We start from the raw sequence: 24,027 nt of genomic DNA, 5'->3' as shown, positions 1-24,027 counted from the left end.
CCAATACTACCTGAGTCTGAACCACTATCACCTCTCTCTTGGATTGCTGTGATAGTCTCATAATTGGTCTTTCTGCTTCTACTTTTGCCTCCCTATAGTCTGTAGCTAAAACAATAGCCAAAATAATCCTTTTAAAACATGAATCAGATGTCATGCCTTGCTCAAAACTCTCCAATAACTTCCCACTTTACTCAGAATAAAAGGATCTTAAAATGATTTAGAACAAACTACTTAATCTGTCCCTCTGTCTTCTCTGACCTTACTACTTCATTCCTCACTCACCCTATTCTTGTCACATCGGTCACTTGCTCTTTCTTAAATATTCCTGGCATCATTGTATCTGTCTTTTCCCTATGTCTGTAATACTCTTTCCTCAGATGCATTTGGCTAACCTCATCCCCTCATTTAAATCCTTACTGATAACTAATCTTCTAGTGAGAATTTTTTTAACCTCTGTTTCTAATAAAGGAAATTTTTCTACACCCACTTCGTTCGCCACATTCATTCCCTATGCCCTGCTCCATGTTTTTTTTTTTTTATAGCACTTAATTTCATGAGTCTATTTTCTTCACCAACACAGTACATGGTATGTGTAGGTCCTTAATATTTAATATTGAGTTTGGCAGTACATTTGTTTACAGTATAGAATAATGAAATTATTAGATTTGATAGTCACATAAAGGTCATCTAAGACAAACTTTGTGTTCCAGAAAAGTCCAAAAACTCTATAATTTTATTTATTATTTATGTCTACCATTTCTGGAAGCGATATTATGATATTTACATTAAAATAATGAAAATACATCAACAAAAACCCCACATCGAAACAAGGATAAAATAGCCAGAGGTAAACAATGAAAGGAAGAGTAATCTTAAAACCAAGTGATGTTTCCTGGTAGCCAAGGCAAAGAGGGGAATATGTTGAATTAGGTAGTTCTTAAAACATGGTCTGTGGATATCAATACCGGAATTATCAAAGGTGCTTGTTTAATATAGATTCCTGCCCCACTCTAGACACACTGTATCAACATATTTTTTCTTTGGATACACATGGGAGTCTACATTTTTTACAAGCCCCTCAAGTGATTTTATTCTCATTAAAATTTGCAGCCTACTACTTTAAGATATCCATGTACATAAGAAATTTTGAACAACATAATGAGCATTGTCATCAACAGTAGGAAAGGGTTTACTATAGCAATTAAATTATTTTGCAAGGTAAATAATTTGTCAAAGCTCACACAGGATGTTGAGCCTAGGCTAGAACTTGTTTCCTACCTATTTGCCTTTTGTGTTTCCTGCTACACTTAGGCTCGTCATCATAGTGTGCCTTCCCAGTTAGCTTTCAGTGGTAATCTGATTGAATTGATTGATATCAGCCTGTCAGTAAGTTTGTACTCAACTCTTATGTATCCAACCTATAGAGATGATCCATCTTTATACTCAAGTAATACATAGTCTGAGCAATATAACCTGGATGCCATCTCTCTGATTAACATATAACATAAACTGTGGAAAGTGTCTATCATATGGCCTAGTACACAGTGCTCAGTAGAGTTAATGTTCCTTTGTATTGCCTTAGCCTCCTTCTGACTTCAGACTAAACTTCAGCCTTTTTGCATTACTTCCTATTCCCATAATACATCTTATACATTGTTTCCACGCTATCTTTTTTCATTCTGTTCTTTCCACCTATCCCTAAGTATCCTATCTGATCAGGCTTTAAATACAAATGTTAGAAGAAAAAAAGTTGTTCTATTATCAGTCCTTTGTCTAGTATAAAGAACACTGGACAAAGAGGAAGAAGACGGGATATAGTCCTAGTCCTATATTTATTTGCCATGTGCTCTAGGATGTATTTATTTTCTCCGGACATTGATTAACCAGCTATTAAAATATAATATCCTGAGAGCATACTTTCTCTTACATTTTGCTTATTTCCAGAACTTTCTATTAACTTTGTTATAGTAAAATTTACCAATTATTACATGGGTATTAAAGACTACTTCTTGTATCTATATTTTATCATTATTTTTAATAATTATTATTTTATTTTATTTTTATTCCATTTTTATTTTATTATTTATTTTTTATTTTTATGTTTTAGGCATGGCAACCCTTGGTTGACCTTACAGATTGCAAGGACCTTGTCAGCTTACAATCTCTTATTTTTTATTTATTTTTTTATTTTTTATGCCAATAGCACCTGGTCTTCCTAGGTGGTCTCCCATCCAAGTATTAACCAGGCCCAACTCTGCTTAGCTTCCAAGATCAGACAAGATCAGGCTTGTTCAGGGTAGCATGGCCATAGTTGTATCTACATTTTAAATCACCCAAATACATGTAGAAATATTTGACATGTATATTTATGCCTAATATAATCAATAGAAAATTTAGCTATACTGTTTTTTTCCCTTTAAATAACTTAAGCATAATAAAATTAAAAGCAATATTAGTTGTGTATGGGTCCTAACACAAGTATGTGAGCACAGATAATGTTTCTCATCAGACTGGGGAAGTTGTTCTTAAATTCTTTTTTTTTTATGGGTGGGATAGGACCTACTTGAGAGTCCTCAGTAGGAATTAAAGTAACATTGTATTTTCTGCAAACAGAATGGCTGGCTCTAGAGGCAGGTATGCATCTCTGAAGGATAATAGCAATGCACATAGAGAATCTAGTGAATTGTTAGGCTAGTAGACTAGCACACATAAACACTAACAGAATAAATTTGGGGAACATAAATACATTTATATGATTTAATGTTTTGGTTATTATACTTGTATAGTCTCTAATCTTCACATTAATCCTATTATATTGGGATCTGTCATTTCACTTATATTACAAATGAGGAAGCGAAGGCCAAAGAGATTATATATGATGAAGACAATTCTAATCCAAGTATGTTTCTCTCCAAGTATGTTCTTTTACCTCATCAGACAATTTTGGAGTTTTTCAAATAGACTAAGCTGTATCTCCTTGCTGAGGGCCAGCATGCTAGGTAGGAATGGTCAGTGGCAGAGACAGTGGTTTTTGGATAAACCTTTGGAAAGTGATAGATTTGCCATATATTGAAATTTCCATTTGTCAAAAGAGAATACATTATAAAATAGCCAGGTTCAAGAGTACATGAGAATCTCGTTCCAGAGAAATTTTTCCTTCTAAGCCTTATCTGGTACTGAATGTTCATACTTCAAAATAGTCGATTGTGAGGACATTCAAAGAGAATCTTCTACATTTGAGGTAATATGTAGAGTGGAGAGAGTAGTGGATTGAATTCATTGTGCCCTCATGCAAGTTATCTAAACTTTCTTAGCCTCCACTTTCTCATCTGAAAAATGGGACAAACAGTAAATGATTATGATGATGAAAATTGCCATTGTATCCCCACAAGATAATCAGTCTTTGTGTAATCAGAGATATGATTTCAAGACAATTCCAACAGAAATAGGAAATAAATAGTAATACTAAGTTTTCAGAAAAATAATCCTGTATCAGAGATGTCCATCATATTTCTCTGTCCCTATACACCCTTCTAGAAGAATTGTCACTGCCTAGAAGAGACAACCCTGTGTATCATGCGATCTCAACTCCTGAGAAGACTTGAAGTAGTTACCGGATCCAAGCTGAACCAGTCACATTTTCTCTCCCTGGAAATTAGATAACTCATTGGTTGATCATGAGAAGCATCTAGAAAGTGGGGTTGTTTTGGGCCAGAGCCATCATTTTGTGAAAGCTATGATGTTCAAATGCAAGTAGTTAAATAGAAAAGGCTATTGAAGAGAGAGAAGAATGGAAAAAAAAAAAACACACAAAAACAAAAAACAAACACATAACAGAAATAACAGACTGTGAGGTCATAGAGACAGAAAGTCTCTATGACCTTGAAGCCCATTTTGAGTTGTTCCAAAAGGGAGAAATAGAAAAAAAGAAAGAGTAACAGGTCCCCAGCAAGTTCAAATCCTTAAAGCTAGAAAATAATCTTAGACTTGAGGGTTTGCTCTTCAGGCCTCCTGGGGCAGAGTTCTTACCTTCTGGACACACTGAGGCAAAAGTTAAGCCCCCAAGGCTCTGAGTGGCCTTGTCCCCAGAGCTCTGGGTGGCCCCACCTCCATGGCTTTGCTGCATGCAGCCCAAGCTGTAGGTCTCAGGGCATGAAGTTGTGTTTCTAATGCTCTCATGAGCTGGAATCACATGCAGCTGGTGGTTCTACTGGTCTGGGGTTTTGGAGGCAGTGTCTTCCCCACAGCTCGACCATCTAGTGCCTAGCGGGGGCTCTCTGTGGTGGCCTAATACCTGGTACCTCCCTCTTGAAGCAGCTCCATCCTTCAAAATCTACATGGAGGTAATTCCCTCCCTACCTACCTCAACACCCTATACTTTTCTGGATGCTGTTTACTGTCTCACCTGGGCCCACTGGAGTTATACCTGAGGCAGACTAAAAAGAGCAGCATATGGGAAGTGGAGACAGGAGTAGGGTAGGCCCCTTCTTTGAAATTGTTCTGTCCTGCAGGTCCTTGCACTCTGGGTTTGTGTGGAAAGGGCAGTCTCAATGATCTGATAACATTCAGGGTCATTCTTCCATTATTTTGGACAATAGCTTCTGACAGCTGTTTAGATGGCTGATCCATACTAATCTTCTTATCAAATTTGACTATAGCCTTTGTTCTCTCCTAAATAAGCTTCTTTCTCATTCTTTTCAATATGAATAGGCTGAGAATTTTCCAAATTTTCCAGTCTGTTTCCCTTTTGATTAAGAACTCTGTTTTTAAGTAATTTCTCTCCTTGCATTTTATCATAAATTGTTAGGGGAATCAGGCCACTCTTTTAACACTTTGCTTAGATACTTCCTCAGCCAAATAACCAATTTTATTGCTTACAAGTTCTACCTTCAACAAAACAGTAGGACACAAACACAATTCATCCACGTTCTTTTCCACTTCATAACAAGGATCACCTTTCTTCCAGTTTCCTATGTGCTGTTCCTCATTTCTGTCTGAGACCTCATCAGAATGACCTTTATTATTCATACTCCTACCAACATTCTGTTCATAAACACTTTGGTATCCTCTAAGAAGACAAGCTTTCTCTGTAGCTCTCCCCTTTTCCTTCTGAGCTCTCACCAGAATCGTCTTTAATAGTCCCTTTGCAGCAATGTAGACTTTTTTTTTTTTTAGCACACACTTATAAACTCTTCAAACCTTGACCATTAATTAGCCAGTTCCAAAGCCCCTTCTACATTTTTAGGTATTTACTACAGCAGCACTACACTTTTGGTACCGATTTTCTGTCTTAGTCTGTTTGGGCTGCTATAACAAAATACTATAGACTGTGTAGCTTAAAAACCCCAGAAATATATTTTTTAAAGCTCTGGAGATTGGAAGTCCAAGATCAAGGCACCAGCAGATTTGGTGTCTGATGAGACCTGCTGCCTTATAGATGGCCATCTTCTCAATGTAACTTACATGGCAGAAGGAACAACAGAACTTTCTTGGACTTCTTTTGTAAGGGCACTAATGCCATTTATGAGGGCTATGCCTCCATGACCTTATCATCTCCCAAAGGCCCTACCTCCTGATTCCATCACATTGAAGGTTAGGACTTCAACATATAAATTTGGGGGTGAAGAGGCAGAAATATTAAATCTTTAGCAAGCAGGATGGAAGGGCTTTATACTAACCTGGGTAAGGGGGACCTGAAAGATGAATTCTGAACCTACCTCAATGGTGTGCCAATAAGAATAATGAATTTCTATTATTTTTTGAGACCAGTGCTGAAAATATCAACTACATCATAAGACATGTTAATCATTTTCTTCTGATCTCCTTTAATGACATCATAAATGATGAATTAATTTCTTTTTATGAAATAGGCACATTTCTTATAATGTGTATGTAACTCATTGCACATGTTAGTTGGTTGAATTAAAGAGAAACTTAAAGTAAATGCCAGTGTAACATCAGAAATTAAAATGAAATAATTTTAAGTGTAGTTTGCTGTACAAGTTGAGTTTGGAACTAGACTGCTTGGGTTCATGTATCAGCTCTAATAAAAATAACTTTTGGTTAACCGCTCTTAGCTTCCCTGTCCCTTCTCTAAAGTGAAGACAGCACTACCTATTTTATAGCATTCTGAGGATTAAATTAGTTAATATCTATAAAGCGCTTAGAATAGTCTCTGCACGTAAAAGATGCTCTGTAAATGTCAGTGCAGTTCGTAAATTTAGTGTAACTTACTAAAAATTCAGTAAGTTCCATAAGGATAATATACATATTTGTCAATATTTAAAATTTATATATCTTGCCATATAAGGTTATAACAAATATAAGAGTTTAGACTAGGTCCTAATTTCATGATTATGCTGGCATTTGAGGAAAGTCCATTGTTGAAAATAATTCCGAAAAACATTTTTAATAATAATGTCTGACATCTATAAATTGATTTATAATATAAAAAGTACCATTATATACACGACTTATTTTAATTTTAATTTTCTCAATAACCCTACTGGTTAGGCATTTCCCATATTTTCAGATATAGAGCATGGAGTTAATTGAGGGGAACAACAGAGAATCGTTTTGGACAGATGGCAGAACTAAAATATCCTTCATCCTACCTGCCACTTGTGGGCTTTGGATAAAAATTAAGTGGTTCAGGGTGTGATCAGGATGAAATTTCTTTGTGACCTCTGTCTATTTTCCAAGTCTCACCCACCTATCTATATTATAGGCAGAATTGGGCAATGATAACCGTCTGTAACCAGGTGACCTCTGGATCTCTTCTCAGTGCCTGCCTGTCTTTTTCAGGCACCATGTCAAGGATTCTTCAGGTGATAAATTCCCACAGGTTTTCTAGCTAAGTGCTTCACACTGGGGTCCATGACTGTTCATCTGTATGGAATTTTAGATTGAACAATAAAATGTACTTATACCGAATTTAATTCAAGCTGAAATCTGCTTTCCTTTTTTCCTTCCCTCCTTCTTTCCCCACCCCCACTCACGTGTGCTCTCTTGCTCTCTCTCTTTCTCTCTCAGTGCCCCCTCCCTACACACCCTGCCCCCATATCTCTCTCATGGATTTGGGTACTGTCTTCTTTGGTAGAAATGTGAGTTTACTTTAAAAGGCACATTGTATAGCAGAAAGAATAGAAGCCTTAGATTCTAGCCCGTATTTACAATAAATGCTAGTAGTAAGTATTATGATTAAGTAAAACCAGCATGTGTTAGGTCAGTTGGGTGCCTTCCATATGTGAACTCTCATAATCCTGACAATATTCTATGTGGCAGACATTATTAATAGCATTTTATAGACTGAGAAACTGAGCCTCAGAGAGGCTATGTGATCCAAGATCTTCTGAAGCCTATAGGTGTTTTCTCTTCACTGCCACTGTTTCCCCTAACTCTATAATGTTAGGTAAGTCACATCCCCCGTGGGAACTTCAGTTTCGCTAATGTAAAGTAAGGGAATCAAATTAATAGTCTCTAAGTTTCCTTTTAAGTCTAGCACTCTAATACATTACGTTTCAAGTGTTCCCCCCAAAATATAAAATCTAGATATTTCAAAACTGTTAAGACATGTGTCAAAAGTGATGATATTTTTAAAGTAAAAAAGTGCATTTGAAAGAAAGGTAGGAAAAACATCATTGTTCATCAATTTCTAGCGTTCTTTCTTTTACAGATGTCAATACGAAGTTAAATGCTACAATAATTATAGTGTAGATGTTCTCATAATTACTACTCAGTTTGTTATACATAGAAAAGGAGCAAAATAGGAGAGGAAGAAAAGAGGAAGGTTCATCTTGCAATAAGAAACTAACAGCTTGCTTTTCCTCTGGAGAGGAGTAATTTGAAAGCCCCTAACAGAAATGATGCTACAAATTGAGGGACATTCGTTAGCAAAATCCACTTCATAATGGATTTTGATACAAAAGCCATCTGTGGACCTTTATTTTTTTTAATTAGCAAACATTATCTGATCACCTTTATGTACCACAAATGAAAGACATGGATGGTCCTTGTCCTCAAGGAACTCACAATCTAGTGGGAGAAAGAGATTATGCCCAGATGGTTAAATCACGGTCATTAAAGTTGTGAGAGGCAAACACAGGTAATGCAAAAACCAAAGAGGGTTTTCTAACCACAACATGGGGGCAGCAAAGGCTTCCTGAGGGGGTGGGGGTGTGTACCAAAGTTGAGTTGTGAGTATTAAAAAAAAAAAATTAGCAAGGCACAGAGTTTCAAAAAGACATATAAAGAGAATATGCAGAACAGCATAATGAGCTAGCTATTGTTTCCATGGCTGAATTTGATCATACAAATTGAAGAAATGAGTCTGAAAAGATAGGCAAGGATGATCATATAGGGCACCAGCTGCCATGTTAAAGCACTTGGAACTTATCCTGAAGCCAATGGAAAGCCATTTAAAGGACTTTAAAAGGGATGAGACATGGTCAGATTTGTGTTTTGGAAAAATTATGTTGGACCATATGGGGATATCGAGGCTATTAAGGAAGACCTCTGGGTCTATAAAAACATACAAACTTATCTCCAAATTTATCAAATTAGATATTCAAAATAATGACACAAAGATGTCCTTGTCTCATTATGCTTTAATGACATGTATCTAGGCCCTATTTTTGTTTTGTTTTATTTTTTACATTCTCGATATAACATTGCAAGGAAGAAATTATTGTTTCCCATTTTATCAATTAGGAAACAGATCTGCTGAAGTTAAATACTGACTCAGGTCACACAGTAATGGCAGAACAGGGATTCAAAGCCACGTTTGTGTACCACCAAAGTCCATGCTCTCTCCCTTTACTACATCTACAACTACAGGCTAGATTTGGAACTTGACTTCTAGACTTTTATTTCTAGGGAAATATACAAATTGCTAAGGAAGTTAAAACAATAATATTTACTGTCATTATAATGACAAAAAGCAAATTGTCACAGAAACCATATAAAGCATTGTAGGAAAGGAAAACTATAGACCAGTATCTATTATGAACATAGATACACAAATCCTCAGCAAAATATTAATAAATTGAATTTAACAATGTATAAAAAGAATTATATACCCCAACCAAGGGGGATTTATTACAGATATGTGAAACTTTTTCCATATTTGAAAATTAATTAATTCAATCTACCACATCAATGGGCTAAAGAAAAAAAAATTGACAAAATTCAATACCCATTCATTATTAAAGAAAAAACTAGGACTAGAGGGGAATTTTCTCTATGTGATGAAGAATATCTACAAAAAAACCTATAACTCGTATCATACTTAATGATGAGAAACTGAGTTTTATCCCCCTAAGATTAGAAATAAGGCAAGGCTGTCGCTCTCACCACTCCCATTCATCGTTGTATGTGTCAGAAGTCCTAGCTAGTGTGAAAAGACAAGAATAGAAATAAAAGGTATACATACAGTTTAGAAAGGAAGAAAAAGCAAGTCCTCTACTAAAGTAAGTTAATAAAACATATGAAGTAAGTAATATCAATTGTAACTAACTTCAAATATTGTCTTACTCTTTACAATGTATTTTCATTGACACTGTCTTACTTGAGTCACTGAGTTAGATAAGACCAATGTTTCTTTCCCTTCCCTGAGAGAGGGTGGTAATTAATTTAATCCCCCTTTTACAGATGAGTAGTAACGGTTAAGAGTAAGGGCTTTGGAATGAGACACATTTAATTTGGCGTTCCAGTCTGCACAAGCTATATGATTGTGGGCATGTTACTAAAACTCTAAACATGTTCCTCATCTGTAAAAGGGGGACAGTTAAGATCTAGTTCATAAAAATCATTTCAATTTCGAAATCTCACATCCTAGTTTTATGATGTTAGGCAAGGTACTTACACAATCTCTGAGCCTCAGTTTCCTCAAATGTGAGATGGGGATCATAATAGAACCTACTTCTTGGGTTTTGTTTTTGTTTTTGTTTTGTTTTGTTTTGTTTAGGATTAAGCTAGAAAATACATGCAAAGCTATTATCACAAAGCCTGTTACACAATAAGCACTTAGTAAATGGCAGTGACCATTGTTATTATTGGTTTATCCTTTGCTTGTGTTTGATGATAAGTGAAGAAAGAACTGGATGAAGCATTATGGGCAGGTAAAGAAGGATCAATTCAGGAGAGAAGGCTGAACATACACACAAGTGGCCGGATTGCAGAGGGCCGTGAATGACAGACTAAGGCAGAGAGGATATGGAAAGTTTAGAACCTTAGAGGAAAATAAGTCAAAGAAAATTTCTATTGGTGCTATGTTCCACACCACCCTTCATGAAGATAAAGCCCCCATGTCAGGAAACACATGAATAGTTTAGGATGCTTATAATTTCAAAGGAAATTCTGCCTTTCCCTTTGACCAGGCTGCTTATTCCATGAGGGAATATGGAGGGAGGAGAGGCCAAGCACCCCAGTAATCCAGGGCTATTGGGAGGCAGTGCCAGCACCTGCTGCTGTTCTGAGAGTAGGATGCAGCCCTGATTTAGCATGATTGCTGCTGAAGGTACTTGGAGCCTAGCCAGCCTGCATCCTTCCTGGGGTTCTTATTTTGCAATCTGTTTGCAAATAGAAGGAATTCTGCCAATTTGACTGGGGTTTAGAATCCAGCAGAGATGATGATGGTAATAACTCTGCAGTGGCTGGGCACTGATGCAATCATGGGTCCTAAGGGAGGTGTGTCTGTTGCTTTAAATAACAATTCCTGGCCCTATGGCCTTAGAGTGATGGGTGAGACTTTCAGCCCATTCTCCTCCTGGGCCTGCATCTGTTCCTTGGAATAAAGGAAAGGCTGCCTGTTCTCTTTCAGAAATAAATACCCATTTGTTTGGTCTGAGTAATTTTGTCCCTGGCCCAGGTCAACCTCTTCTGACAGGGCATAGAAAAGGTAATGGTGAATAGGTCCCTGAAAGGAATTTGTGAAAGTGTGAATTTTGGCAAGTCTGTGTGTTACTGCTTGAAGAGGGCTGGCTCAGGGTACCAGGTTAGGCTGGCAAATTTAAAGGCAGACGGTCCTGCCTACACAGCAGCCTCCTGGCCGGAAGTCGGGGGTGGATCTAGATGGGAATCATATGCCTGTGCCATGTGTGTTTGCATTGAAGGGGAAAGAATCTCATGGCTGACAACTTTCTTAGGGCTCTGTGCAGAACTCCCAGCATGAGAAATGAGGAAGCTGCTGGGGTGATTCTGTGCCCTGAATTTTAGGAAAGCATAACTGACCCAGGACTTGGGCACTTGAACTGAACCTGGCCCTGTCATCTCCTTGGATGCTGGACAAGGAACCCTAAACGGCTCCCCAAGTCCACTTTTTCTTGTCTTTGCACGTTCCATAGGGAAACTTTTCAAACCTACTGTCTCATGCTTTTTTAGTTCCCATCCTTCCTTTCCATTCCAGAATTCAGATTCAATGACTGTTTAAGTACCTATTAAATGCTGGAAAACAAGGGTTACAGGAAGTAGGACATGTTATCTTCATCTTTTATTATTATTATTCATGGTCCTGTATTTTATTTATTATTTAAATTTTATTACCGAAAGCGGTCTGATATCTAGTAGGTGGCAGAATCCTCTGTCCCACAGCCACTGACATCCTGTGCTTACCTTTTCAGCTTCACCATTGCAACTTCCCCAGCATACTCTACATTCTAGCCATAGTGAAATTCTGTGTTCTTTTCCCAGACTTTTCTATTTGTTTGAAACTCTACTCCTGGAGGTCCCTTACCACCTCCAGTTTCCTGCCTCCAATCCTTTTTTGATAAATCCTATGCATCCTTCAGATCTTTTATAAGTTTCACTGACTTTGAGGAACTTGTATGTGGCATGTAGCATGAACTCTTTAACAAATATTTTAAAACTAAATGAATGAAGCAAGTTTTTATTGTCCAAATGGGAGACAATGAAACAGAAACTAGGGATCAAACAAAAATGAGAAAAGCCAGAGGGTCAGAGCCAGAGGAGTCTGAACCTGGAGAAACGGAGCTGCCTTAGTTTTTTATGGAATAACTTTGGCCTTGTACATAGGCAGGAAGGGAACCATTAAAATCGTTGTCTGGCCTGTAATACCTACAGTAAGATATTGGAGCTTTTGACCCTAAGTCCAGATCTATGTGGACTTCTAATGTAGCATTTGGTTGAAAAGTCCTGTCATCTTCAGCAAAACCAACAACATATTTTTCTTGAGTCTTTACTGCATTTGTGACATTGAGGCTGCTGCTGACAGTTTTGATGCATAAGAGCCTTGCCTTAACTAAGTTCATCTCCCAAGGACTTACTCCTTCAGTTTTTGGCAGCTAGGTGCCTATTTTTCCACTTTGATAAGCCCAGAGAACTCAATTCAATTTCTCTGAGGGTTTTATCCTCCTATCTGCCCACTACAGGCAACTCACAGGGCCATGACCTTTTCATGGGGATGTTGTTATATAAGAATATTTTAAAATCTCAGAGTCACAGGCTGTCAGAACTACTAAAGGCCTTAGAAATCATTTAGACATACTCCTATCAATGGAAATATGAAGTCACACAGAAAAGCAGTGGTTAAATAACCAGAGTCCTCTGACCCTTTGTCTGAGACTTTCTCCATGATCCCACAACCATAGTCAGAAAATTTGAGCAGGCGGAGAGATGGAGAGGACCTGCTTAACTGCATAATTAGAGTTACCAAAAATATGACTGGCTTTCAAATCAGACAGACTCAAGTTTGAATCTTGGCTCCATCTCTGCAAGCTTCGTGACTTCATGAATGTCACTTGATGTCTCTCTGTTTTCTTAACTAAAAGATTAAGAGATATTAGCATTTACATAGTTGTTAGGAACAATGCTAATGAACACAGAATGCCTAACTCTTAGTAGGCATTAGTGACTGTGTATTATAGTAGGTGGCCTGATTTTTTTTGGATACTTTGGCAAAATCGAGATGATTGAAACATTTTTGAGGGTCTTGGTTTCTTTCAGCAGCTTTGAGTTGCCATTCTTTTTAGAAAGATATGTTGTCAGAGGAATTCATTATTTGGTGCTGTTTGGACTTTGTTTATATCGCTTCATTGAATCATTACTAGGACTCCAAGTTGCTATGAAGGTTTGAACATTTCATACAATTCTAACACTCTATAGATGTCTTGCTTTAAGACAACCTTTGAACCATCAAGTAAACTGCTAAAATCTCCTTAAGATCTGCCACAGCTAATGAGAAAGGTGTCCTTGGGGGGTGAGGCCCCTATGTAAAGAGATAGATTGCCACACTTTGGCATTTTCCATTGGAAAGTCATAGAAGCTAGTCATATGCATTCTAACTAATAATATTTTCTGGAGTAATGGAAGTAGTACTAGACTTGGAATTAGGAAGCCAGGATTCTAGTCTTATCTTTTTCACTAACTAGACTTTGGTTCTATAGAGGTCACTTAACTTTATTGCCAACTTTGATTCTAGGTTCCTCCCTTATACTATTTCACATTTCTATAAGTGGTTTTTTTTTTTTTTTTTTTTTTTGCCTGAGAGGTTTTACGTTATCCCCTGTTCCAGCCTTTACCTGGAAATCTTGTCTTAGATCAGGAAGAGCCTTCTTTAGAGAGATATCTGATCTACTATTGGTCCTCTCCTGTGAGGAGCTCCATTGCTTCACTCTGCTAGATAGATCCTAGTCATACACAACTATTTATTTCTACCTTTTCTGTAATCTACTGTAAGGCCCTCGAGAGAGCAAGTATATTTTGTTGTTGTTGTTATATCCTCAGTGCTTATACTCTAGTACATAGAAGACAGGACTCTAGCAGAAACTGAATGAAGGATAGGATTTGGGTAGGTGGAAGGGAACAATCCAGGGAGACCTACATGGTGAGAACAAAAGCACAGAGCCTGGAATGAATGCATACCATACATTTAATTATTTTATTTATTCATGAATTCACTTATGCACTAATTCATTTATTCACATATTTAGCACAAACATGCAATAGGAGCCTACTGAATGGCAGGATACAAATCATAAAAAGAAGTTTTATCCTTCAGAATTTTTCAGGTGAGGGGAGGAAGGATATAGATAAACAAATAATTGTTTAACACTATAGCAGGATAATTTCTGTGAAAGGATGTACAGGTTGCAGAGAAAGCATAGGGTACCTATGTGAGCTTGAGGATTAAATAAAGCTTTCTGGAGGAAATGACACTTCATCTGAGTCTCAGAACATGAGTAGGAGTGAACCAGGCTGACGGTGGAGAAGAAGCATTCTAGAGCTATGTTTGGGGTTGTTGGTGAGCCAGGTCTGGCAGAAATAGAGAGCTTAGTCTAGAGAAGCTGGGAAACATGATATTGGAGAGATTGACTTAATGACATGGGACTCAAAATGGTATTTAGATGTGAAAAAACAAAATTAATATGAAAAATTGAGGAGCTTTTATAGGTATTTCACAAATGGCAGAGGGAATCATTTTTGGAAAGACTTAGCTGATGTTAAATTGGTCAAAACTTGTAGTAGTCTCTCACTTTTCTCTAAGGAAAAATTCTGAGGAAATGTTTTCTTTTGGGAGAGTTGTTCTGTTTTGGAAAGAGAATGACCTCAGTTTATCTCCTGGGATGTGTTCCACAAGTATATGCTTAAAATACAACTCTAGCATGTAGTTTCATTTCCCCAGAGGAATCCATGTGGATTTTCAAATGTTCCAAATAGTTTGGGTTGTTGGGACAAGAGCCTTAGAAAACCAAATTAAAGTGCTTCAAAAATCATCAAAGTAAATGGATAATAATACTGATGATGATAATGTTAATATAATAATAATAATTGGTAGACTGCACTATGTGTAGTCTCTCTATAATACTGAGAGGTAAATACTATTAATACCAATTTTATATATGAGGGAACAAAAACTCAGAGACTTTACATTATTTTTCAAAACTCATGCAACTAATCAGTGACACAGCCAGGACTAGCTCACAGATTTTCACACTCTCAATTCTGTGCTTTTTCCACTTTGTCATAAAGTGTATGTCTCTAAATTTCAGGAACTCTGCTGTTGGCATTTCTATTCCTTTGAAACTATAGTGGGTAAAACATTCAGTTACATAATTTGACATTTAGATTTAGCTTTCCTCTAGAACTGAAATATCATATATTCGTCTACCAACTTGGCTTTGTAATATTTCAGCTTCAGTTTTTTTGTTGGCCCCTGGTATAAAAATATGCTATTGTCCTAATTAAAGCACTGGTTTACCTCTCACTACAGAGATTTTAATTTATGGTCTTTCAAGTGTTTTTCTCACTTAAGCTGTTGCAGCTATTTTTAGATGTATTCTATATTATCAAAAGTTTTTAGTGCTGTTTTTAGTGTTGATCTACTGTTGTTAAGGAGACATAGTAAAGATTCTAATCAACTAGTAGAAGTTGGCAGTAGAATCACAAATTTTTAGAGTGAGAAGAAATATTAACAACTGTATATTTAGAATCTCCTCAGGGAGTCATAAATATTAGTGGGAATTTTTTGCAAACTTTTTAAAATCGAAGACTAGCATACATACAATAAAATGTTCAAATCTCAAGTCTATAGAATAGCTCAATGATTTTTTTTGAACAAATATACCATGTAATCACTACCCTGGCCAAAATATAGAACATTGCTAGTTACCCAGAATACCACCTGGTGCTTCCTCCCAAAGGTAATAGATACTGTGTCAACCTAGATTAGTTTGCTTATTCTAGAACTTTTTATAAATGGAATCATATTCTGTATACCCTTTTGAACATGGCTTCTTTCATTCAACCATTTGTTATCCATATTATTCGGTTTAACAATCGCTTTTTTTTTCTTATTAAGGTATAGTATTCTATTATACCACAACCAATTTGGCTTGATGTGATAGTATTTGGTTTAGGACTTTTGTGTCTATGTTCATGAAAGACACTGGCCTATTAGCTTTCTCTCTTATAATGTCTTTATCAGGTTTTAGTACCAAGGTTATGCTAGCTTCAAAGTATGATTTGGTGGGAGTTCTCTTTTTTAATATTTTCTCTAAAAGACTTTCTAAAATGAACAGGTGAATTCTCTAGTGAAGCCACTTGGGTCTAGAGTGTCTTTAAAGGAATGTTTTTAATTACAAATTTAATTTCTTTAATAAATATAGTACTTTGGTAGATTTCATTGTATTTTTCTTACATCTTTTCCCTTGCTTAAGAAAATTACAAACCATGCCCTTTTGCACTGCCTCCTTCTAGAGGGAGCAAAGTATATTTTTCTGACCAACTGGTGCTGGACTTACGTATGCAACTTGCTTTAGCAAATGGATTATTAAAATATGTGACTCAAGCAGAGAGGCTTTAAATATGTTAGAGTACTTTTGTTTGGTCTCTTCCGTTATCTACCAGAGAAGAATTTATCCTCAGATAGCTGTCGATTCCAGATTGAGGAAATACATGGCAGACTAAACTCAACCCGGAAGTATGGGAGTCAGCTAACTTCAACAGAGTTATAGTCAGTCTGTAGGCTAATAAACAGGGTTGTTAAAGGTTGCCGATATTTTGCACTTGTTTGTTACGTGTCATAGTCTCAGCAGAAGCCTGACAAATACAAAATTTATTCAGATTTTTTAATTACTTGTTTCAGTAAATTGTGTTTTTGAATAATTTGACAATTTTCTCTGAATTTTGAAATGTGTTGACCAAAGTTTTATCAATGTCATCTTACCTTTTTAAAATAATTTCAGTTTTATCAGGGTAATTTTGTCTTAACTTCTTATAACTTTAGGCTCTGCAGTGATTTTCCTCTTTTTAAATTCATGATAGTGTTAATTTGTATGTTTTTCCTTTTATTAAACTGCCTCCTAAGGTTTTATTATTTCATTAACTTTTCAAGGAAAAACTTTTGTCATTTTTGAATTTTTTCTATTCTTTGTTAATTTTCTATTTCATTGATGTTTGCTTTTATGTGTACTGTGTCCTTCCTTTAACTTTCTTTGTGTTGTACTTTTGTGTTTATTTTTTCAGCTTTATGAGATAAGCTTAGATCTCTGATTTTAGCCTTTATTCTATTATATATACACATTTTAAGGCTACAAATTTCCCTCTAAGCACTACTTTAGCTGCATCCCACATGTTTTAAATGTCCTATTTTTATTATTATGACTTTAATAAAATGGTTTTACTTAGTCAATTAATAAGTATTTTATAGAATATATGAACAGGAAATTTACAAATTATAAGTATAAACTTTAGTGAACTTGTACAAGTGAACAATATGTAACCACCACTTGGACCACTGTTCTCCCCTTCCAATCAGTACTTTCCATCCTGGCTTCAAATACTATAGATTACTTTTGCTAGCATTTAAACTTTATCTAAATAGAATTCTATAACAGGTTTTTGTGTGTGTGTGGCTTTTCTGGTTTATTATGCTCAATATTATGCTTCTGAGAATCATGCATATTTTTGCACAATTAATTTATTTTCATTACTGCATAGTGTCGTATGTATATGCCAAACTTTTCTTATTCATTCTTTTTTAATGGACATTTTGATTTTGATTTTTACTTTTCAGCTATTAAGGATATTCTTGTACATGCCCCCTGGTGCACATATATTGGATATATAATAGAAGTAGAATTTCTGAGTCATAGAGTATTTGTGTGTTTAATTTTATTAGATGTCATCAAACTATTTTAGAGTGACTCTTCCACCAGCAGTATGTGAGAGTACCTGAAGTTGAAAATATTTTATTTCCATTGTGATTTGTTTTTTGATACATGAATGATTTAGAAGTATATTGGTTACTTTCTAAACATTTGGGGATTTTTTAGATGCCTTTCTTTTTAAAATTTTTAGCTTAATTCCACTGTGGTAAGAGAATAAACTCCTTTGAAATTTGTTGTAATTTGCTTCTGGTGTTACATGTACACTAGAATAAACAATATATTTTTCAATTCAGTTATTGTATTATTTATCTCTGTGACTTCTTTTTGGTGCTTTCTTATATTTCCTATCTTTCTGTTGAAGTTCTTACTATGTTCATTCGTTCTTCTCTCAAGTTTTGTGAGCATCTTTATGATCATTGCTTTGATCTCTATCAAGTAACATTTCTATTTTATTAAGGTATTTTTCTAGATATTTATCTTTTTTTTTCACTTGGAACATATTTCTTTGTTCATTTTACTTGACTGTCTGTGTTTGTGTCTATGTATTAGGTGAAACAGCTCTCTCTCCCAGTCTTGAAGGAGCAGCCCTGTGTAGAAGATGAACCTATTGTTTAACCTCACAATAGTTCTTGGTTGTCCCTTCAGCTTTCTAACTTTTTCAAACCTATGGGGCTCAGAAATGCAATTCTCCCTGGCCACCATAGTCTGGCATTCAAGAGGCATCTCCTGTGTGAACTGCATGCACCCACTAGCTTTGGTGAGACCATGGGAGTTGTAAGGGTGGTGGGACTCTCGTCTGCTGCCTCTGGAGGAGTTACAGAAATCATGTTCTTTCAGTGCTTTGATGTGGTTATAGACTATTTACAGATTTTTTTATTTCACTATTCCTTTCTTCCTCTGGATCTAATGTATTATTAAAACCCATTTATAAAACTCTATCTCGATTATTAAATTTTTCTTTTTCTGGATTTTCAGTTACACCTTTGTCTATATTCCACTTTTCTGGTAAATTTTTCTGTCTTTTCTTTATGTTTTAAAGAAATATTAGTTATATGATTTTGAAGTTCCTATTGATACCCAAAATGTTTGGGTAATATGTGGGTTAGGTTTCTTTTTTCTTTTTCTAATTAAATTTATTGGAGTGACATTGGTTAATAGAATTATATAGATTTCAAGTATACAATTCAATAATACATCATTAGTATATTTTATTGCATGTTCACCACCCAAAGTCCAATTTTCTTCTGCCACCATATGTTTGACCCCCTTTACCCACGTTTCCCCTCTTCCCTCTGGCAACCACTAAACTGTTGTCCATGTTTATGAGTTTCTGTTTGTTTATTTTGTTTTTTACTTTCAGTTTTATAACCAAATTATGAATGAAATAATATAGTTTACAACTTTTTCTATCAGATTTACTTCATTTAGTACGATAATCTCAATATCTGTTCATATTGTCACAAATGGCAGTATTTCATCTTTTCTAATAGCTCAGTAATATTCCATTGTATATGTGCACCACACCTTTATCCAGTCATCTATCAAAAGGCATGTTGATTGTTTCCATATCTTGGTCACATGAATAGAACTGTTATGAACATCAGGATGCATTTATCTTTAGGGATAAATATTTTCAATTTTTTTGAGTAGATACCCACAAGGGGGGATTGCTGAGTCATATGGTTATTATATTCTTAATTTTTTGAGGATCCTCTGCACAGTTCTCTGTGGCGGCTGCACCAATTTACATCCCCATCATCAGTGTATGAGAGTTTCTTTTTACCCACAACCACTCTAACACTTGTTATTACTTGTCCTGTTTGTGATAGCCATCCTAACAGGTATGAGGTGGTATCTCATTGTGGTTTTGATTTGCATTTTCCTAATAGCTCGTGAAGTTGATCATCTTTCCATGTCTGTTGCCCATTTGTATGTCTTCTTGGGAGAAGCATCTGTTCAGCATTTCTGCCATTTTTTAATTGGATCGTTGTTTTGGTCTTTGAGCTATATGAGTTCTTTGTATATTTTGGATATTAGCCCCTTATCGGAGGCATTGTTTTCAAATATCTTCTCCCGTTCACTTTGTTGCCTCTTTGTCTTGATGGTTTCTTTCGCTGTTCAGAAACTTTTTAGTTCAATATAGTTCCATTCATTTGTTTTTGCTTTTACTTTCTTTGCCTTTGAGGTCAAATTCATAAGTTCTTCTCTAAAACCAAGGTTCATGAGTTTAGTACCTATGTTTTCTTCTATGTAATTTATTGTTTTCGGTCTTACATTTAGGTCTTCAATCCATTTTGAGTTAATTTCAGTATACCATGATAGATAACAATCTAGTTTAATCCTTTTGCATGTGTCTTTTCAATTTTTTCAGCACCATTTATTGAAAAGGATTTATTGTCTCCATTTATGTTTTTGGCTCCTTTGTCTTAAATTATTTGCCCATACATATGAGGGTTTATTTCTGAGCTCTCAATTCTGTTTTATTGGTCTGTGTGTCTGTCTTTCTCCCAATACCATGGTGTTTTGATTATTGTCACTTTATAATATAATTTGAAGTCAGTGAGTATGATAATCCTGGCCTTGATCTTTTTTTCTCAGCATTGCTTTGGCTATTTGGGGTATTTCATGATTCCATACAAATCTGATGATTTTTTTTTCATTTATTTGTTTCTATTTCTTGACATGTTTGGTAAATTTGGTTGATGCAGAATATTGTGTTTGAAAAATGTAGATGCTTCTATTGATATTATTTTCCTCTGAAAGGATTCAGTTTTTCTTTAGGCAGGCAAATAACTTTTGGGAAAGATCATCTTTATTCAGTCAAGCCGAATTTCAGGTATTCAGATTCAGGTATATATTTGACTTGCCCTTCCTTCTGGTATCTTAAATAGCATGTAGTATTTACCAAGGTTTTTAAACTTCATGGGACCAGAACTCCAAACTCTTTCTGCAGCGCTGAGTGACTACTGAAATCTCCACTTAGCATTTTAACTTCCTTGATGCTTTATTCTACTTAGTTTGTTAGCAACTTACCCTGTATATGAGCATCTTCGAATTTTGTGAATGACTTGAATATAAATTGCACATAGAATTTTAGTCTCACTTTTCTATGGTGTCTTTAATTCTCAACTGCTTTGGCAGCCTTGAAGGCCAATTTCTAGTTTGCGAAACTCAGATTCACCAGAGTCAAGAAATGCTCTCTATCTAAAATTCATTTAAATTTTGGCCTGATAATTTCTTAATATTTTTATTAGTTCTCCTATGTTCCCCCATTGTTTTAAGAGCTTTTAAAATTGTCTTAGTTATTTTATGCAGTAGGGTCCGTCCAAACACCCAGCATATTACCATCTCTCAAGTTTCTCTCAAGTTTCTTTTGCACAGTATCATATCCATACTCCTTTTTAGAGACACAGTTCACCAGGCCCATTGAAGGAAAATTACAAATTCTTTCCACTTGAGTTACCACAGTGTAAAATAGAAAAAAACATGGACTTTGGAGCTAAACGAAAGAAACCAGACTTGAGTTTCATTCATTCTGTTTTACCTACATAAGCTGTATCATCTTTAGAAAGTATATCAAAAAATTCAACTCCATTTTTGACATTTGACTGTTAGCATCTTTCAAGACCACCCCTCCTTACCCTTCTGCCACACGTTTGAGAAAGCGTATAATGAAGCTACCTTCTTTTGCACTGGCAGGAAGTTCAAACTGCGCATGCTCTGGTTTGTTTATTTAAGAATCCTCGACCTGGTCTTAGTCCCTAACCACCATAAAACTCCACGCAAGCCTCCTTCCCTGCTCTCTCAAGCCATTTTCAGACCAGTTTGGGAGACTACCTTTCCCATAAATTCTCATTATGTGAATGATTAACCTTTTTATATCCTTTTCATGCACGCGTGTCATCATCGTCCTCAACATGCGGAGCAAATTCGTCCATCCCCTCTCTGAAGGCTGTCAAAATAGAAAGTTACCTGATTTTTAAGGTTTTTTTTTTCATATTCTGTTTAGTTAATCTGAAAAATGAAAAATGTTTGTTTATAAGATTTTTAAAGAAACTCAGTAGGTGTTTAACCAATATATGTAAAGTAATAATTTTAAGCCAAACAGACCATAAACTATCTTCAACTCTTTCCCCTAACCCTTTATTATTTTATTTTTCTTATTACTATCTGATACTGCATTGTACATTTATTTACTTAATTGTGTGTTTTTGTCTCCTACTGAAATATAAACTACATAAAGGTAAAACAATGTATGTCCTTTATCTGTATATTCCCAGTGCATAAAATACTCTCGTATACATATGCAGATTTCAGTGAATGTTTGTTGAAAGAATATGGAATTAATCAATCAAATGTGTATAAGCCCTAGTGTCTCCCTTCTCCCTCTTGACCTGGCTTAATTGTGTTACCTTGTCTAAACTCCTCAGTCCATGACTCTGGACCTTATCTGTTATCTTTATTTTAGAAATGGGAAAATATGGGATCAGAGGTTAAAAAGTAATCTTCCTAAGGTCGAATAATAATTCAGTGACATAAACCAGGGAGCGAAGACAGGTCTCTTTTCTCTTAATTCAACTTCTCATTCCACCTTCTCCCATCCCCCTCCCAAAGAGGCATTTTCCCATAGTACTTTCTCTGTTTGTTTCCAAAGTCCACTGAAGGGTGTTCAATAAAGCAAACACTACTTCTTAGTACAAGCCAACCTTTCCATAATTGATTTTTCTCATTTTTCAACAGATTTGTAATTGTCAATTTACTTGCTGAGTTGAAGGCAGCACCTGGGTTTGTCACTCTAACCCTTGGAGTAATTTAACTCTACCTTGTAAGACAGGTTCCTACACTTATATTATTCTCTGTTGGCATTGTTTTTTCAATCAATCAGTCATGAAAAATTCATGTCCATGGTAAAGCCCCAGTGAATCACTCTGAGGAAAATGTGATTATCTTTAAACAAAGGGGCGAGCTTAGTGTTCTCTGAAGTTCGTTGGAGAAAACAACCTTTAATAAGGAAACATTTTATCTGCAGTTTGCAATCCACAAGATACTCTCACTTTTTCCATTTAAAATTGATCTCTTCCAATTCTCAGGTTTCCAAAACTGCTCTAAAGTGAAGCTCCATGAATGTGAAGTTTATACAAGCTCAACCTGAGCCTAGCTAAAGTGATGAAAAATGGGTCAGTTAAAAATGTGTCAACATAACAGTAATATTGTAAATATGATTAGGATTATGTTGCATCAAGTTTTCAAAATGTGTTTATTTCACATAGTAATTATAAAATATTTCGTTTATTGTATTGTCCCCTAGTTGTGGAAAGTGACTGGTTCCTTCTTTAGGTGGACTGAATCTTAACTGCGGCTCCAGACTGAACTCTTATATAGATTCTGGCCCTGACCCCAACCATAAAATGGAACATGGGTCTGGTTATAGCCCCATATTGGCTGGAGACTGAACCTAGACCTCTATCTTACCAGTAGCTTATAAGCAGTTGTCATTGGCCTCAGGAGAACTGGTTGAGAGAATTTGTTTGGCTTATTATAAGCCTCCCTCCTGCTAGCAAATAACTTCAGGCACCTGGTCTGATAGTAGTTAGTCGCTTGGTCTCTGCTTTGGAAAGCAATGCCATAAAGCCATGCTGTAGAGCAGTCATCCCATAATTCCCAGGTGCTTTAGGAAAAGGAAAAGCCCTTTCTAAGAAAGTGCAGCTCTCTTAGGATTACCGCTGTGCCATTTGCTGTTCGTCAAGAGCTTCTTATAAAAAATCTTTGTCTTCAGAAGAGATTGAAAGCACAGATCTTTCTAGTATTGTATTTTAACTTGCAACACGATTCTAAGTGGGAGGAGAGGCATTTGCTGTTTCTTTGTTTCGCCTAGATTGTCCAGTACTGAGAAGAGGGATACGATATATTTTATTCTGTAGAGCTCCAATTTATGTATCAGATAAACCTCATTTTAGATCCTGGTTCTATAATCACTTCTCAGCACCATGCTCTTGGGCAAGCTATTTAATTTCTGTGAGAGCTTCAGTTTCCTCTTCTGTAAAATGGGAACATTAAGATCGTTCTCTCAATAGTTGTTGTGATTATTAAAAGAGATTTTACAGGTAAAGTGTTCGATACATAATAAAGACTTAATAAAAACAGAACCATAGAAACCTATATCTTGGAGCTGAAGAACCCTCAGAAGGATATTTGCTTTAGCTATCTGGGTGGAGATTGAGCCTTCAGATAGGTAAAGTATTACCATCCTGATTTTATGGATGGTTAACTGAGGTAAAATAAAACACACTGAAGTTTACTAAGATAGTGAGTGTTGAAGGCAGAATTTGAACTCAGCTTTCTGCCTCCTAAGACTAGATTAATCTTGTCCAAATTTCTTATTTTACAGGTAAGTTAAAAGAAA

At 35.8% G+C, this 24,027-nt stretch overlaps 1 protein-coding gene and 1 pseudogene across 4 annotated transcripts in view; one reads left to right on the top strand and one right to left on the bottom strand.

Annotated features, from left to right (window-relative positions):
* The window catches only part of AGBL4 (ATP/GTP binding protein like 4), a 992,639-nt gene that overhangs the window by 363,989 nt on the left and 604,623 nt on the right, over nucleotides 1-24,027 (top strand). The gene's annotated exons all lie outside the window — the stretch shown is intronic.
* Nucleotides 2,195-2,313, bottom strand: LOC118605232 (annotated as a pseudogene).

This window comes from Rousettus aegyptiacus, unplaced genomic scaffold, assembly GCF_014176215.1.
Source record: "Rousettus aegyptiacus isolate mRouAeg1 unplaced genomic scaffold, mRouAeg1.p scaffold_m13_p_1, whole genome shotgun sequence".
Classification (NCBI taxonomy): Eukaryota; Metazoa; Chordata; class Mammalia; order Chiroptera; family Pteropodidae; genus Rousettus; species Rousettus aegyptiacus.
Note: the sequence above shows the minus strand (reverse complement) of the source record. Positions and strands in the feature narration are given on the sequence as shown.